General features: G+C 37.5%; 1 pseudogene; it reads left to right on the forward strand.

The window, feature by feature from the left end:
- Positions 1–10,487: 10,487 nt before the first annotated feature.
- LOC127647320 (putative nuclease HARBI1) lies at positions 10,488–11,783 on the forward strand (annotated as a pseudogene).
- Positions 11,784–17,758: the final 5,975 nt, after the last annotated feature.

Consider the following 17,758-nt stretch of genomic DNA (forward strand, 5'->3'; position numbering starts at 1 on the left):
GAGTAATGGAAGGGTAATGAAATATAGATGAGAAAAAGAGAGATGAAAGAAAGCTGGGAGTTACTGAAGGGAAGGTTTTTTCATTGAATTTGTTTTGCCAACAACTCATCTTTTGGGTTGCCTTTCATGAATGAAATGAAGATATTTCAGTAAGAACAGACATAACATATTTTCTTAGTTTTAGGATCAGGACAGCTATACTGGCATAAACAATGGCTTTGTTCCTAAACCTTTGTTCCAAGGCTCAGCCCCAACACTAACGGTGTTCCAAAAATTAGGAAGCATAATCGACTAATTTGAGTGAAGAGGGGAGCTTCTGTCTAGTGGTTACTAGTGTTTTCCGGATGGTTGCTGGGGCATGCTATGCAGTTGTCAAGGTGATGTGCCGTGTGTTTTAGCACATTGCTATAGTATTTGGTTTCGAGGTTGTTAAGGATAAAAAACTGACAAATATATTGAAATACAACATCTGAACAATGTCTGCTTCACGTCGTGGCCACATTATCACTTCGGGTGTGCATTATTTTTGAATAATTCAATGGCCCATTGTCAATTATTCCTTACTTAATAATAAAAAATACTCGGTTACAGTGTGCTAACAGTTTTCCACAACAGCTCAACAATGTTTTATTATATTAAAAAAAATGTGTCCTTTGATATTTAGATTTTTACCAATTAATAACTGTCTATGCTTCATCCAAGATGTTTCCCATCATTGTATTCTGGAGGCCAGAAATGCCAAAGGAAGTCAGCCGATACTCCACGTGTATCAGTGATAAAGTTTATGGAACTGCAGTTCTGCTTGCAACCTGAAAACACTGACAAAACCCCCAAGGATGAGGCAGTGCTCTTGCAAGCAGGTCTTAGAAGGAGGACCATAAATCTGGCTGATAATGTGGATCACACAGAGGTTAGCCTTAAAGATAAGTCCAAAATAGACACTGAAGACATTATAGAGGTTTTTCAGCTAACATTTCAAATCATGTGATCTCTGTTGTGGCCGCCATAGTGCCAGTCATTTTTTGACATCTTTAGATGTCAGATAGCAGTCACACCATTATGTTAGTGATTGATTTTTGTTTTAATGTTTTAAACTTGCTTTGAGCGTACCACAGATCTGTAGAGCTATGGTTTACATTTTAAGTGATATCATTGTCAGTCTGTCTGATCCATACCAGTCACCATTTATTTTGTCTGATTTATCCACGCTCTGCATTTCACTGCTGTCTTGAGATTTTGTAGAGTGATATCTGCAACAGCTGGACTGAATCCCCATCTCCGTACACCAGGAATGACTGAAAGGCTGGTTGTTGGAGTTATTCTTGTATCCATTTATTTTAGTGTCTAGTTCTTTCAGACTTTATCCAAATGGAAAATGACAGGGTACCAAGAAGGAATGCATAACTACAAGGCTGCAGTAATAACTTTACAAATTGCTGAAAATAAGATTAAAAAGATGAGAATGGCAAAAAAACATGGTATGAAAAAAAAAGCTAAAGGGATTTTGGTATGGACTTCTGTTACCTAAAACAGACACACACACACATACCTGTTGTACTTATATCTAATTTCAGAAAGAGGTCTATGTTAGGTGTTTTTCATACCAAACCACAGTACCTCAAAGCAGTCTTGCAGACATTCTTGGTGTACGAAGATGAAAAATCAGTCAGATTGTTGGAAATATCACTGTACATAGTGTTAGTAGGGCAGTGGTCTGCAGATTGGCTGGTTAACCAAACAAACTTTATGGCAGCTGGTACAGATCAGACAGACTATCAACATCAAACTTTATCTTATAACTGCCCCAGTCATATTTGAGCTATTTCACCTCATCTAACACATAAAAACACTGGTCATAAAGATACTAAATCCTGACTTTATGCTGTTGATTATATGCTAACTGATGCCACAGTTGTTTCAACTGACTGAAAAGATGGCAGAACAACAGGTGTTTTGTCACCTAGACCACAAACCAAAACTTCTATGGAGAATCAGCTCTAATATTCTACTAAAAAGATCTCTTCTTCCCATGTATCAATAGTGCTGTCAACCATATATGTCTGGCATATTAACTAGACTATGATGTTTTCTACCATCTGCACATGAGGACCTTAAAACATTTATTTTCACAATGACAGCAGTGCAAATTTATTCCAGATAAGCCGAGTACTGCTGGAAGAATTTCCCAAGATGCTAAATTTATGTGGTGGTTGGCTGCTTACAAAAGCTTCAAGTGAGATTTTGTTCTCTATTGTTATAGAAAGTATCTAGACCTGTTATATATCCGATAAGCACAAAATGTTTGTTTGTATTAAATGTTAGGAATGTATGGTGGTATGTTATCTTGAGTAATAGCATATTCTAAGGAAGAAAAAGTCATATGAATGAGCTAATAAAATATGAATGAGCTAATAAAATGTTTTATGTTTTCAAAGGGGGCAGTGGACAAAGAAACACCACTCCATTGCCCCAGGGTGCTGAAGGGTACACTGCAAAAGTTCTTAAGTCTTCATCAAACAATGAGAAAAACTTAATATACATTGTCTTCAGGAGATTTGGCTGTTAGGGATGGTGTGAAAAGACAGTTTCTTTTAATAATTTCACCTCAGAGCAAATCCAAATATTACATTGCTTTTTATGTTTACAGATAAACATTTATTAAAATTAAGATAAGATTTTAGATGCTGATGTTTGCACACAGAGAATCTTGCTATTACCAAAGACTTTACACCATGTTCCAAATTATTATGCACATGCCATTTTTGTTTGTTTTACCGAAACAGTCAGTATGATTAAGGATTTTATTTTATCCTGAATTATTTTACAATGTGGTCAACAGCTTTATTGACATTTTGAAAGAAAAAATATATATATGTTGTTCCAAAACAGAAATGTGTCATATGTGCTGCATGGACAGATAATTAAAAAATAAACACAATTTAAAACAACAAACCTATTTACAGATCAAGTTACATATTAATATATGAGCCCTTCTTTGAGAGCTGTTGTTTGGAGGTATACTGCCACCCACCCTCATAGATCTTCCTTTTAAGGATGCTCCATAGGTTCTCAATAGGATTGAGGTCAGGGGATGGTGGTGGCCACACCATGATTTTTATCTTTTTATGCCCATAGCAATCAAGGAGCCAATGTTGTTTTTTGCAGCATGGGATGGTGCATTGTCCTGCATGAAAATCATTTTATTTCGGAAGGCACGATTCTTCTTTTTATACCATATCATAAAATGGTCTGTTAGTAACTCCACAAATCTTGCAGAGGTCATTGACACATGCAGTTTTTTTGTCATGATTTGAGCATTTAGAAACAAAATGTAATAGACAGATTTCATTGGTGATTTCAAATATGAAATTTAATCGTAAGCTTGGTGAACCGCTTTGGAGAATTTGATGTTTCCCCATTAGAAAAGATACGACCTGCATTTGCATGACTGAAATAGCTGAGAAGTGTTTCAAAGATGGCCGCCGAGTGAAGAGACTTGTCTTAAAGTGACTTTGATATTGCTCATTCCAGATTCACTGTATACATTTAAACTGTACTAACAGACAAACTAAGGGATTGTCCAACTATCAAATTCAAATTTTTCCCTTTAGGAAATGCATGCAGCACTTTGCTCTTTGAGGGCCAACCTGAGCACCTAATCCCTTCCTCCTCCAAAGTGTTGGCGCAGAATGAGATGTTTATCATGGCAGGAAGAATGATAGGCCATTCTTTCCTTCATGGTGGCCCATGTCTGACAGGTCTTAGCCAGCAGATCTTCATGTGCTGTTAGGTGGAACACCCCAGACAGCCACCCTCACCCTTGAAGATGTGGCAAATATAGAGATCATGGAGACCATAAGATGGGTATGTACAAAGAAGTGCAATGCAATACATTTCCGTTGTTTAATCTCTGTACTCCAGTAAATTGTTTATAAATGAAGATGTGAAAGTGCATAATGTTAGCTTTAATTTTAGGGTATATCCATATCAGGTGAACTGTGTAGGAATTGCATCTCATTATATACAAAGTCCACATGTTTTATTTTAACAAAATTAATGGGACAATTTTATGGAATCTTAAAGGACACCATCATATTTATGACTTGCAGGGTTCCTATGCAGTATGGAAAAGTATGGAAAGTATGGAATTTGATTAATTTCCAGGTCTGGATAAGTATGAAATAAATAAAAAATAAAAGAGTATGGAAAAAAACTGTTTGCGAATCTCTTTTGAACTTCACTCAGACTGTATTTTGCTTGTTGGTGATCATGCAACATCAAACCTCATTTACATTATCAAACTGATGTGTCAGAGGTGAATATATGTAAACTGTTTTAGGTTTCTTCTCATCATAAGCGCATGTTATCACTTTGAGAGAACCAAAGGAGAAAAAAAAGAGAAATTAAAAATATTTACAGATGACTTTACGGTATACCAGACATAATGCTGAAAGAACCGTTTATGTTAAATATGATCTGAAAAATCTACAGAGTGGTTTGGAAATTTTAGTCTGGAAAAGTATGGAATTTTGAAATGGAAAATGTGTAGGAACCCTGGACTTGGTTACAACAGCAACAAACTCCAAATGTAAGTGCCACATACAGAATCAAACCTAGACCTTTTATTTTCATATAAACTAATAATATAAAACACAACTAGCCAAACAACAGCCATCAGATAATTGTCCACTTACTTTGGGACACAGACAAGTGAGTGAATGTGTTTAAAAAGGTTCATATATTCGAACATAGTTCACCAGATATGAATGTAAATACCTTTAAATTTAAGCTTGACCTCTTCTACTGAGAATGTAAAATATGCTGCATTTCATAAGCCAAAACAAAAGTTGTCTCTGCAAAAATATTTTGGAATGCACTGTATTTAGATGTGATACATACAATTAGATGTAATTGTGATGTGTTTTATCTTGATTTGAAAGCTTTATGAAGATGAAGAATCCAAGAACCAATGCAGTGGACTCACTGAGGATCAGAGGGCAGCTGTAAATGAGTTGGTACTGGCATGGGATCTCCCTGTATTAACAGAAACCAACAAGACTTGGCTTCTTCGTAATCTGCTTCAACATGCAGTAAGAACAAAGTTCCAGCACAAAAAATATATATATAAAGGATTGGGTTATTTGGGTGGGTAAAGTATTTCTCCCATCTAACAGCAGACATTTTCATATTTTAGACATGCTTTGTTCTTTTTTGAATGTACATTCCTGGTTACTTTTGCAGTTGTAGTTCTCATTGCTTTTGTGCAACTGAAAAAGTCAAAGTGGTGTCTGTAACCTTTTACCAGTATCTCCAGTGCAGTAATTTATGAGCAAACGTATGGAACACTCTCTTAAGCTCCATCATTAAAACAAAAATAACAGACTGTAATTACTTTTACTGTATGTGACAGATTAAAGAATTTTAGAGAGAGTGCAAAATAATTTCACACAACATTACGTAGTTATGCATAGTAATGGTAAAAGGAATCAAAAACATTGTCTTGGCAGGAAAAAGACTGTTTTATCTTTCTGATATTTTGAGGTCCTCGGACGAAACTCATGCCATCTGAAGCAGTTCAAACAGGGATTGAAGGAATCGTGGATTTGGCCACTTTTGGAATCTCGACCTGACACAGTGGCATCGGTTTTTCCAAGTCAGTCAATGGCTGAATGCAGCGCCGAGGTATTCCACTTTTTTTTATTCAACAGTAAGTCTTATCTATAAAGTGCCGTCTGACAATTTGAAACTGTGGTATTATCACGTTCCTGTGCTGTCTGCTCCATGTTTTCTGTTTCACTCAGCACGTCACATTCCGTGTTTTCACCAGTCATTGTCTAGAAAACTACATTTACATTTACGCATTTGGCAGACGCTTTTATCCAAAGCGACTTACAGTGCAGTTATTACAGGGACAATCCCCCCCGGAGCAACTTGGAGTTAAGTGCCTTGCTCAAGGGCCCAACAGTGGCATCTCGGTGGTGCTGGGGCTTGAACCCCCGACCTTCTGGTCAGTAACCCTGAGCCTCAACCACTGAGCCACCACTGCCCCTGGTAAACTACACTTCCCAACTCTCCTTGCCCTCACCACCTGCCTTGGAATCTTATTTTATGTTGTTGTTCTTGCAGCAGACAGAAATGCAAATAAATGAGATGCATACTCAAAGCCACAAAAGAATGAAACCTGCAAGTGGTGATAGAATGTGTATAGTTGTCATGATCATCTTGTTTTATTATTTAGGTTATTCTAGACCACATAAAATGGCCAGAGGAAGGAGGGATGGAGGATGATGACGACAGTGGGTACTCAATTGACTCCAAATGCAGAATTATGGGGTACTTGCATCAGTTTATGAGAACAGGTAAATTGCATATTGATATTCTTTCCCCTTTGTAATGTCCATCTAGTGGTTTCCATTTTTGGTATTAAACAAAAAATGTGTAAAGGCACCATTATTGCCACATGCCACTTTGAGAAGGTGCGTTGCCTGTTTGTATACAACGACGCATGGAGAAAAAAAATAATAATTATAAGATATGTCCCTCTGCCATGCTGAGCACTTGAGCAGCGGATGTAATGAACTGACATAAATGTCTTATCCTACCTGTGAAGACACATCAACGTACTGTATCTACTCATTTATACAAAAACATCAGACACCGTAGGGAAAAAAAAAAATTACACTATAGGCTTTTAACCTTAACATGCTTGCAAAATATTTTTTACTTATTTTATTTTTTATTTATTTTCAGTGTCCCAAGAGTAGCTGTTTTGGGTTGGATGGGAGATACCCATGGCTATCATGAAAATTCATCCTCATGCTTCCGCACCCTTCACTTACCTGGTTACTACAACGGTTACAGAGAATTTATTGTTCACTTCGAGAACTGCATTGCCACAAATGACAGTGGTTTGGATAGTTGTAGAAGTTCTGAATTCACAAGTTATCATTTAATTTAGTTTTCCATTTAATTTTAGCTGTATAATTAAAAGAAGAATCTAAACATTGTTAGATATCTAAGCAATGATCAGTTATTCAGTGTTCCAAGATGTTGAAATGTTGGTTTTTATTGAAATTGTTTAGAGTTGAATTTGACAGTTGTACAAATGTATTTACAATAAACTTGATAAAAACAAACAAACATGAAGTTGTGTTTGTGATTGCATGGGGAATAGAGTTCATACACATGACCCTACACATAGCCAATGTTGTGCATATTGTCCAGTGCATATCTATCTACTCCCATGTATGTTGAAGGTTCCACTGGGTCCACAGCAGCACTAAGTCCAGCCAGGTCATTAGGTCTCAAAGGGCAGTCTCACTCAGGGACATGGACACTACAGTTGGGATCACAGGGTATAAGACCACTACTTGGCCAGTCAGTCAAAGGGATGTGCAAATCCTGTAAGATAAGTATTCATTATTTCTCCTGCCACAAATGCATGCTTATAATTCACAAATATTGAACTCATCGTTGTACTCTTCGGAGTTGTGCTGTAGACCCACGTGCCACAGTTGATTGGGAGTGAGATTTCTCTCAGTTGATAGGGGGTGATTGTCCCAGCCATCATGCTGGGCTTGCAAGCAGGGAATAAAAACATAATGGAAGCAGAAGAGATGAACACTACTGGACAGGTCAAGACCATCGCCCTCCAGCTGGTGCAGCACATTGTAGAAGCGGCATGTGACCGCTGTGAACACATCTCACCACATATGTTCAATTCTGTTAAATGCACATACATTTATTTCAGCATTTAGTATACTCCTGTCCAGAAACAAGTTATTCCAACTGAATAATGATTTTAGCATGCCAATAAAAGAAAAAAAAAAAAGACCATAACAAATCAAAAACTACAGTTTGCAATTTAATAGTACTGTTTTATCAATAAGGGCAAAGTTGAAAGACTACTGTACTCAAGTTAGGCAAGTAAAGGGAAAGACAATTCTAATCCTGGCCTTGGTTTGGTACTAGCAAGGTTTAACAAAACAAAAATAGTTGTGGATCATCCAGATACCAAGACAGTATTAAAAATCAAGCGTATGTAAACTTTTGACCTGTTTCATTTGTGTAAACTCCGTTATTATTTTGTCTTGTGAACTATATGTAAACATTGGATATGTGAAATAGCTTATTCAGGGCAATCATAATACAAAAAAAACACCTGCCATCTTTATGATCCCCCTTAAATTTTCTAAATAATTAACATGTTGACCCAGCTGTATACTAATATACATTTACAGTGTATATATGCATGTAATGTATGCATGTGTTCATGGTTACATCTGATTATGTACACTTTTCCCTGCAATGAAGAAAGGGAAAAACGTGTATAATCAACCTTAATTTTTACATTGTGATCAAGCCCTAAAATAGATTTGTTTGACAAACACAACCAACCTCATAAGTTTGTGTCGATATGCATCAGCAATCTGGGGCCTGGGACAGAGTATGTCCTGTGTATCACACACCACAACTCCCTGCAGTGTCAACTCTGTGCATTTATGCACAAACCCTCTGCCACCACACTTACATTTACATTTATGCATTTGGCAGACGCTTTTATCCAAAGCGACTTACAGTGCACTTATTACAGGGACAATCCCCCTGGAGCAACCTGGAGTTAAGTGCCTTGCTCAAGGACACAATGGTGGTGGCCGTGGGGTTCAAACCAACGACCTTCTGATTAACAGCCCTGTGCTTTAGCCACTACACCACCACCACTTGATGTCCCTGTGCCAACATCATTCGGTACCCAACATGTGGGTTGCTGGAGTGAATGTCAGACACCAGGACATCAAGTTCATCATCAGTTAAGTCACTGTACAGATCCCTCACAGAGAATCCCCAATCAGTCATACGTCTCTGCAGTGTACACCTAGAAACCCCTACAAAATTGGCAATGCACTTCACAGACAGGCTCATATTAAGAAGCTCAGACACATATTCCTTGAATATTATAACTCTGGGGCGGCCACTATTTCCCCTCTATAGGGAAACTGTTATACATGTTTCCTTGTCATTTTGCCCAGAGAGTAGGCGATGCACCCCAGTAAGGGCATCATACACTGCTTGAGGGATCTGAAGCTGGCTTGATACTGCACTGAGTACAACTAGTTCCTGTGAATATATAAACTCCAAATAATCTAGGTCCTGAGGGGCACGATCAAAGCAACTTGATAGTCTGATGTAGAGCCTGTCCAGTATATGAGTAAAGTAGCATTTCCTAGAGGGAGCAAAAATATATTGTTACAAAACCAGTTCAAACAAATCCTTCTAGTTATCTCAACAATGTTGTCTGCCTAAATTATACATCCAGACTAATTATCAAAACAAACACGAATGGATTATAATAAATTATCAGTTTTGCATAAAATAAACCTGAAATTAAAATACCGGAATTCTATTTATTATAGTCATGGCACAGAGAAACAATGATAAATATGACCAACCATTATCGCTCAATCACTAAAATCTAGCTTAGTTTCGTGAGGAAGCACCTGTTTCCAAGTGATAAAGCCTCTGTTGCAGGTCAGCAGACGCGTTTTAATGACTTCCTGTTGTGAGTGTGCTCAAGGGTGAGCAATGACAACTACTTGGGCGTCACAGCACACTTCATAGATGAAGAGTGGCGATTACTGTTAGTCAAACCACAGAGCGCCACTTTGCGGAGGCATGCGCTGAACATTTTTTGGAAGTCGCCAAAGATCGGAAAGTAGAGCAAAAGTTAACAACACTTGGGATGGACAGTGCTCGGAACATGACGGCAGCCGCGAGACTACTACCGTTTGAACACCTGACCTGCACGGCGCACAGTGTGCAAAGAACAGTCACGGGTTCTCTTCACTTTAACATTTTGTTTTTGATATTGTTGGTGCATATGAAGAAATTGCCTTTCTTTTGGGAGATTCATTGCTATTAATCACAGCAAATTGTGTGATTAATTTGTAAAAAAATGTAAATCGATCCCAGCCCTATTTAGTTCATAACTGGACTAACCATCGCACCAATCCTCATGTCTGAAATGTTGTTCTGTTCACCCTGAAATACTACTGTCCTGAAAACCCAAAGCCTGTATAATGTTTGCAGAGAAAAATAAGTCGAATACAAACTTGAACTGTGCCATAGAGCAGGTTTATTGACACTTTTGAAAAATATCAAATAGATCGGCACAGTAAAGTCATAAGGATGGAGGAACGACACACACATTGCGCTCGCAAAAAAAGTAATTTATTTGTGTGCTATATACTGCCAGTATTTAAAAAAAAAAAACAGTACAATTTCCTCAGGGATGTATTCCAGAAAGCAGGTTATGTGACTTACCCGGGTAAGTTTAGGAGTAAGTAAGCGGATAACCTCTGCTTTCGGTTCCAAAAACGGAGGTAACTTTCGGGTTATGTAAGTAACCATAGCAACTGACTCTCTGATGATAACCTGCTCCGGAGCAGGTTATGTTGCAGGGTTAGTTTGTTTCAGAGAGGTTTCAGAGCATGGCGTGCCCTTTTGATGAGGATCCTGTGGACATAGAGGCACAGATTATACGGGGTTTTATTCGCCGTGAGAGGGTGATAAGACCACGTATCGGTGTCTTTTCTTATCCTAACGAATATTTGCAGGAGCGTTATCGTTTTTCTAGGGAGTCGTTAATTTATTTAACAAACCTACTAAAACCACACATATCAAACGTAACAAACTGCGGGTCAAGCGCTTAGCGCCGAACAAATTCTTTGTATTGCTCTGCGCTTTTTTGCTACGGGGAGTTTTCTCTACAATGTGGGCGATGCAGAGCATGTGGGAAAGGCAACAGTGTGTAGAGCCGTTCGTACAGTATGCATGGCACTGAAACGGTTTCTACACACTTTTGTACAGTTCTCTGGCCATAAACCTGTGCGCTTTATTAAAGAAGAATTCCACTGGGTGGCAGGTTTGCTCTCAGAAATTCTGTCATCTACTTCAATTAAATTACATTTCTTAATAGGTTTATTTTGACTGCACACACACGTAAAGGCTACACAGACTTCTTAAACTTGTAATTAATCTTAATTTCGGGGTTCCCAAACGTGATTGGGTGCACTGATGGCACCCACATTCCTATTAAAGCTCCATCTATCAATGAGGGAGACTATGTTAATAGGAAGTCTGTGCATAGCATCAATGTGCAGGTAATAGCTATATTTTGGCTCCTTAATATTGGTGTTACAAATAATAAACTTATTGTTCTCCACAGGTAATATGTGATGCAACCCACCTCATCACTAATGTTGAGGCAAAATGGCCTGGGTCTGTACATGATGCCAGAATATTTAGAGAGTCATCTCTGTGCAACAAATTTCAACAGGGTACGTTTTGTTAGACAAATGCTTGTAGTCTTTATTACATTTACAAAACACCTCAAACATTACAGGACACTTCTATGGTTACTTGCTGGGGACAGAGGATACCCTTGCCTCCCCTATATGATGACACCCTACCCTGATCCTGAGCCCGGACCACAGACACGCTTCAACCTGTCTCACAGCAGAACACGGGCCAAGGTGGAGATGACAATAGGCATACTGAAGGCGAGGTTTCAGTGTCTGCGTGGGCTCAGGGTCACTCCAAATAGGGCATGTGACACAGTTGCTTGTGTGGTACTTCACAACATTGCCACAATAAGAGGAGAGAGGCATCCCCCCTGTCCTGATGACCTAGAACAACACCCATTGAATCTAGCAGACCACAGAGATGGCAGAATGCTTAGAGACATGATTTGTCAAAATCACTTTATTTAATCTGTCCTATTTCTTCATATCCTGAAATAAGAGACATGACAGATTTGTATTTATTGCTTTATATACACACACACAAAAATACAAAAAAATAACAGATTCATGTTCACATATGATTCTTCTCACCTTAAGGCGATGCTCCAGTAGTTCTATTTCAAGTTTGGCCTTTTTAATGGCCAGCCTTTTCTCCTCTAGCTGAAGCTGTATAAGGTCCATGTCCATGTCAGTTTTTTTAATTTGCCTTTATAGATGGACCTTATGCAGCTCCTTTGCAGACAACTAGGAAGGCAAAGTAAATAAGATGGTTAAAGAAGAAAATCTCCCACATAGTAACATTATGTAAATAAGGACAACCAGGGACAAGTTCTTACACTGCTAAGATTATGTGTAGAGGTAGATGGACCCTCATCTGCATGTACATCCCCAGCTAGATTCTGTCACAGGACAAATTACACATTTTTCACTCCATCTAAAAAGCTATGCATTGTCCAGTATATGCATCATACCTCTGTGGGTCTCCCAGCACTTTCTAATTCAGTCACAGCAGATGTGGTCCCTTCATCATCATTCTAGAGTGGAAATATGCAAGGTTACTTTGTCTGGCAGACAAAGTGAAAGATCTAAAAGCAACTGGTTCTTAAAATGCACCACTAACAATTGTGACAGACTGTGTGGTTTCAGGAGGATCCAATAATACAATGCGTCCATCAGCAACTGCAAGAAAAAAAGATACTCAATGTGTAAATTAATAAAGTATGACAGACACTGAATAAAGGCATTAGGAACATGCAAGAATAAAAAAAACAGATTACTGTATACAGCATATGCTGTAAAATAGAATATGTATGCATAATGCACAAGTGAAACAATGACTGCATTTGGAAAGCATTTAGCCTTCTTCCTAATGACAAGAGTTAATGATCGTTTTGTCCAAACGTATGACTAAATAATCACAAGTACTAATATGGTATACCTACATTGTACCAAGTCACTTGAGTTGTTGTGGGAGGTAGCAAAGTCTGACTAATTGTCCTCTGGATTACCATCGACCACAGGGCGACCTTTATTAAGTGAAAGAGCCAACTCCTCAGATGGGGTGAGAGGAGGTGGAGGTGGACCCCCACCAGTTAGACAGGCCTCAGCCTTCTTTCTATTAGCTATATAGGAAGAATACTGTAAAAGTAACTTAAGACATTGATCTTACAACAGTTAAAATAAAATGTTACTTTTTTGGAGAACGTTTTTGTGTTTCATTTTGACTTGGGAAAGAGTTCTTTTGGCTCCAGAACGATTACACCTTATAAAAAAAGAGGCCTAAATATTTCTAGTCAATATACATTGCACTGTATTCTTAAGAAACTGATGTAGAGAAAAGTAAATGCTTGTCGAGTCATGCCACATACTCAAAAAGACAATTGTTCAACTTTGCAAATTAAGAAAAGAAAGGCAAGCATATTTAAAATGTAATAATAAAAAAAAACGTACGCATTTACTCTGTCAGTTATTTTTTGCCAAGCCAATTGTCTTTCCCTCGCATATGCAGCTGTATTGCTTTTTTTCATTATAATGGGCTTGAACTCCTCATAAGCCAACATTAAAACTTCTAACTATGCTTCGGAGAGGTACGCGGCACGTAACTTTTCACCCTTAGTTTCCATGGTGACTCCTGAATTCGGCATTCCATTGAAAATGCCCTTATATGTTCACCGTGCGCGCGCATTAACTCGAGGTTATTAGCAGTAGGTTGATTAAACTAACTCGACACAGGTGTTTTGGAACCGACATACCCCGAGTAAGCAGGTTTTGGGTTAATCAACCCATAGTTCAGGGTTATGTGAGAGTTTTGTTCGTTTGAACACATGGGAAGGAAACGTGGCTTTATTCTCACTTTGTTCTTGTGATATTCAGATTTTTCACATAAATCAAATTTGTAGCTTGGATGAAACATAGCTAATGACTCTGGGAAATCCTTTTAAATTCTCACAGCATTTAATTAAACCTTTTACTTTAAATCTAAAGTCAATAATTGACAGATACTATATGTATGATGATAAATTGCTTATGTGTTTCTTCATTGAAATCACTATGGATAAATGTGTTTGCTAAATTAATATAAAAGTTTAAATTGGGGCTGTCGATTTAACGTGTTAATTCAGTGTGATTAAATTTATAAAAAATAACGCATAAAAAAAATTACGCAATTAATCGCAATGCCCCCGGATTGTAATAAGGAAGATTCCTGAGAAATGCAAGCTTGTAGTACCACCTGTTTACTCCAGAGGGCAGTAATTTAAATTTCAGCTGTATGAGCAACGCACAGTTTATATAGAGAAGCAAACAACCAGACAGCACAAAGCAGACATTTGTTACGTTCTTGCGTTCAAAACACTTGAAGGAGCACAAATTCGAACTAAGGGATCTCAAGATGTGTTCTAAGTATTAAACTATATTTAACTTGACACAGTGACCTAAAAATTGTAAGTTTATGACGCAACTCACCCGAGACACTACACAAATATGACTGACGCTTGTTGAAATTGACGGGTCCTTAAACAAGCCCTCATAATAAATCTCAAACTGACTGACAAATTCACTTGTGAAATGGATTGCTGTGAACTGTGTGTCAATGATTGACTTATGATCAATGATTTTTGTATTGTCTTTTCAATGATGAACTCTTCTGCCACAAGAATGTAATGCATTTTAATTATCTGAATATTTTTATTTTATATAAATATATATATATATATATATATATATATATATATATATATATATATATATATATATATATGTTTTAATATTTAAAGATAACTATGTATAATTATTTCATCATTATATATTGAATTACTGTTATATGAGGGGCTTTCGCAGCAAATATTTGTATATGCGATTAAATGTGATTAATCGCGATTAATTAATCGGGACATCAAATAAAGCCTTCATCAGCCAAATAAAAATAATTCTTCACCTATATGCACTTCCACAGTCAATTTGGGACAGACTTCTAAGACACTTAATAATTACGCTATCATTATCTTAGTTTATACAAAATCCTGGGCTTAAACCCCTGAAGTATTGTCCCTAGCCCCTTATCTTTTCTTGAAGATTCACACACGTTTCACTTCACAAATAAAACATGTTGAATGACTTTGACATTTTTTGCCAGTAGTCTGTCTGTCTGTAATAAAATCAATGGGCACTGGCTGTGGTAGATTATCACATGCTTCATTTAGTTCAGTACATAAACTTCAGCTGTGTTTTAAAGCTTTTGCGTTTATAGCCGTCTGTTGAACACTACCTGTTCTGGCCAGTAGGTGGGACTGTTGTCACTCAGCAGATTTCAACAAACTAGGAACAGAACAATGTTCTTGTAAATTTTAAAGAGCTAGATATTGTATCTATGTTTGATATAGCCAGCTAGGTAGCTATCTGATAACATCAGTTACTGTAACATTACTTACCTAATTTTGGGCAAATCAGTTGTTTGTACTTGAGCTCAGAAAGCAAGCTAGCTAACTCGTGTGTGTGTGTGTGTGTGTGTTTTTAGTAATGTCCAAGAACAATCTGAATACTTACAGCAGTTTCAAAATGCAACAAAAATAAAATAAAACAGTCAGAGGCAGTGCTGGACTGGCAATCTGGCATACCGGGCATTTTCCCGGTGGGCCGACCCACTTTGGTGCCGGTGGATCAGCCGCGAAACGTGCCGAATGGGCCATGATAAGCTAAAATAAGCAACTTTTTGCTAGTTGCCATGTAAAATCCAGGGCCGATTTCTCTTCCCTGTCCAGCCCTGATCAGAGGGAAACAGTTGTAAGTGGCTATATATCAACAGTATTTATTGACATTTATTTTGTTTTTTTTGTTATTAATGCACAAAAAGGTGTAACATAAGAATTAAAATGAACCAAATAGAGAGTGAGGAGTGGATTCTTGGCTTAAAAATGAAATCGTATAAAAAAATAATAAACAAATGGACAATGTATATTGCATTTCTGAGTTTTTGTTCTTATAATAAAAACGAATATCAAAAACATTAATACTCATGCCGATAAAAACTAATTATGAGAGGCTATTTGCTCAAACACATTTACCAAAAAGGGTGTTTCATCATCTCATCTTTGTCACAAAACGTTTTTTTTTTCTTAGTTTTAATATACTTTAAATATATCATTTGTGTAATATTGAAAAATTAAAGGGTTTGTTCAACCAAAAATGAACATTTTTATCCCATAACTTACTCCAAAGTGTATATTACTTCTTCAAGCCAAACACAATATGATATATCCTGGCTCTTCCAGGCTTTATAATGGGAGTGAATGGTACCTTACATTTTTAAGGCCAAAAAAGCGCATCCATCCATCAAAAAAGTAATCCATACAACTCCAGGGGGTTAATAAAGGCCTTCTGAAGTGAAGCGATGCGTTTTTGTAAGAAAAATATCCATATTTATAACTTTATACAACACTGGCTTCCAGTAATAGCCGTCTGCGCGTTCACAAGAGAGTCGAGTTCCACGAATGATGTAGGTGTAGCGTAAGCTATGATGAAAAGTGACAAATGCGGAAACGCGTGTTACTGCAAAGGAAAATGGTGCTAAAATGGTGCATTCGTGCATCATTCCAATCGTCCATTCATGGCAGCAAACACTCTCAGCCTCTGTTGGCATCTCCTTGCATTTCCTGCATGAGCACCACCACGTCTCCTGTACTCTCTATCTACCAAATTTTTGTTTGTGCCGCTGCTGCAGCCTCCTCCATCTCTCGGAGTTCCTGGTTAGTGTACTCCGATTCAAACAAATAGGGCTGGGCAAAAAAACGCCTCTTCTCTTATATCGAAATCCTCTGACATTTTTTTATTTAAAAATCCTTGTTGTTGTCTTCTCTGCGCTTCCCCATTCATCACTTCTCACTGGAGCTTACACTACATCATACACCGGAACTCGACACTCTCGAGAAACTCATGGACGGATGTTACCAGAAGCCAGTGATTATAGTTTAGAAAGTTATAAATATGGATATTTTTTTCTTACAAAAACGCACCGCTTTGCTTCAGAAGGCCTTTATTAACCCCCTGGAGCCATATGGATTACTTTTTTGATGGATGGATGTGCTTTTTTGGGCAAGTTGTGTTTCAAGTTGTGTTGTCAAAAAGTACTGGTACCTCGGTACCAAGTCGGTACTAAAATAAAAAAGATGTAATGATACCAGTGATTCTACAGTACCAGTAGTACCGGACACTGACTCATTTTGGTACCAGCACACGGTCTTACTGACACATGACTGCTTTCAAATGCTCACATGCTTAATTGAGCGTGTGCTCTGTTACTCCTTTTACACTGAAATGCACAACTAATCAAATTAAAAACCTGATATGTCGTAGTGTCATTATTAAACCGCAAAATGCTGCAATCTTAGTCTGTATGAGCTGTATGAGCTTTAAATTAATGTGTGAAGCAGACCGCTCATACACTGGAAACTCCAGATTGAGAATCACTCTCGTTGTATGAGCACTAATCCACTCTGAAGCATTATTTTTACTTAATTTATATAAATAAATCACAGTATTTGCACTTTAATCATCACACTGAGCCGTGTAGCAAACTGTTTATCCAGAGAGGTTAAACTTAAGTCAAAAATACACAACAAATTAAGCAATAAATCAGAAGCAAGAGTGCTTTTGTACTGAAGTTTGATAAAAAATGCAATGGTATGTGGATAATGATTGTTCAATTTTACTTGTTAAAAGAATAAGGAAACATTTTTGATTAGAAACCATTTTGATAATGAAATTAAACTTTAAAACATGGAACTCTGGAAAAATAATACATATGTATGTGTAACTTTAAATAGGCTAAAGGAGTGTGTTCAATAGCTCTGGGGGCAAAGCACCTTATCTCTTCCAAACCTAGCAACACCCCTATGAAAGATAGTAATTTTTAAGGCATTATATTTGATTGTGTTATTCTTTTAAACCACACAAGGAGGACT

The sequence above is a fragment of the Xyrauchen texanus genome, chromosome 8 (assembly GCF_025860055.1).
Source record: "Xyrauchen texanus isolate HMW12.3.18 chromosome 8, RBS_HiC_50CHRs, whole genome shotgun sequence".
NCBI lineage: Eukaryota > Metazoa > Chordata > Actinopteri > Cypriniformes > Catostomidae > Xyrauchen > Xyrauchen texanus.